This window comes from Propithecus coquereli, unplaced genomic scaffold, assembly GCF_000956105.1.
Source record: "Propithecus coquereli isolate 6110/MARCELLA unplaced genomic scaffold, Pcoq_1.0 Scaffold38, whole genome shotgun sequence".
In the NCBI taxonomy this organism is placed as follows: domain Eukaryota; kingdom Metazoa; phylum Chordata; class Mammalia; order Primates; family Indriidae; genus Propithecus; species Propithecus coquereli.
Genome location: NW_012149507.1, coordinates 8,011,632 through 8,013,496, shown reverse-complemented (window position 1 = coordinate 8,013,496; position 1,865 = coordinate 8,011,632). Strand labels below are relative to the sequence as shown.

General features: G+C 33.4%; 1 protein-coding gene across 1 annotated transcript in view; it reads right to left on the bottom strand.

Annotated features, from left to right (window-relative positions):
• Positions 1-1,865, bottom strand: part of MIB1 (mindbomb E3 ubiquitin protein ligase 1) — a 150,426-nt gene that overhangs the window by 46,229 nt on the left and 102,332 nt on the right. The window lies entirely within an intron of this gene.

The window sequence follows — 1,865 nt, the reverse complement described above, 5'->3', positions numbered from 1 at the left end:
TCTCTGGCAATCTACAGTCACAACTATCTAAAATGTCTTAAGAACGTAGGAATAAAGAAGTCATGTAGCTTTAACTAAAACACCACTTTCATGAAGAGCAAAAGCATTTTTTCCTTCTTTTAAAAAATATTACCTGACACCAATTATCTAGTTGGAGGAGTCGCTGCTATAAATTTTCAAGGGAATCCTCAAGATTTATGCAAGAGTTGAAGAAATACAAGTAAATCTTCTCCTCCTTATATAGGATTATTATTGAATAAACTATGGCTACTCCCAATAAAAATGAAATTGTTTATAATATTTAAAAGATACTTGTTTCCTAAACACTTCAATTTCCAGTTTATATTAACCTTTATGACTTAATAATTGTAATGTAAATCCCCTCAATAAAATCTTTCAACTATTCTAATCCGAAGTTAATTGCTGTTTGAACTTCTAACAGTTTCTCTACACAATTCATTCTGTAATTAATCATATAATATCTTGCGATATCTAACAAAGTCCTCACTGTCAAATTAAAACTAACATTTATTGAATGTCTATTATAGTCAGAGCATTGTGGAGGATGTACAGATGAATATGAGTGCACACAATTTTAACAGAAAGAAACATACAAATGTACATAGTAACAGACAGCACTAAGCAAAGTATAGTGAGTACAATAAAACAAGAATGCAAAACAAGGAACTACAGAGCAAACAGAAAAATAATTCCAATGATGAGATAATAGGAGGCTCTGGGGGAAAGATGTTAAGATAAAGAAGAAGGGGGACAGGGCATTCTGATGAAAGAAAATGCTCAAAAAAATGGAAGAAGAAAGAGGACAGCATATTTCAGGAAAGGAGAGGAGTGTAATGTAGCTGGAGGGTAAGATGCACAGAGGGATTTTAATTGTGTGAGATAAAGTTGAAAGGCTCAGGACACACCAGATATGGGTCTGAATGCCAAGAGGAGGTGTATACATTTTACTCTATGTACAAGAGAAAACAAATGTAAGTCTGGGAATAGGAGAGGAGAGCCATTTTTAGATTTATGCTTTTACGATAATTTGGTAATTGTATGAAAATTAAATCAGGGATAAGACTGAAATTAGAACAATTAGAAAGATACTGTAATAGTCTAGGTAAATGTGGCTGAGTACTTTATTAGGTCAGCAACAATGAGAATAGAAAGAATGGAATGTGTTGGAAAGATTGGTAGAATAAATAGAATTTTAGAACTAACTAGAAGCTGAGAATCAGTGAGACAACAGTCAAAGAAAATCCTAAGCAATAAGGTAACATGGGGAACAATGTGTTGAAACACCATTCTTAGTTAACTCACTCACTGCCGATGTGTTTCATTCTTGCCTTTATATATATATAAATCGTAATACAGAAAAAGTAATATAAAGTGATATAAGAGCTACGATTCTAAAGTCACACAGACCTTGCTCAAGTTCCAGCTATTTCAGTAATCAGCTATGTGATCCCGAATAAGTAAATACATCTCTGTAAGGCTCATATTCTTCATCTATAAAATGAGGATATTGACACCTGCCTCAAAAAGCTTAGTGCTGAAAAGCATTAAGTGAGATAATGCACATAAAACGCTTAGCAAAGGCCTAGCATGTGGTAAGTGCTATCATCATCTTCTATTTGAAGGGCAGGGAACATATTCTGTCTCCTTCGCAAGGCAATTTGAATATTTGCAATTTGGGGGAAACATCAAGACATAATTTAAAATATAGTCTTTCATTTCAGCCTGTGTTGTACAGCCACTGTTATGGGTACTAATAAGCAATAACAATACAATTCTTGTGTTTTCTGTGATCACCCTCTAGTGGTGATACTAAGAAGCTAAAAATTGTCCAAAAAAAAAAAAAA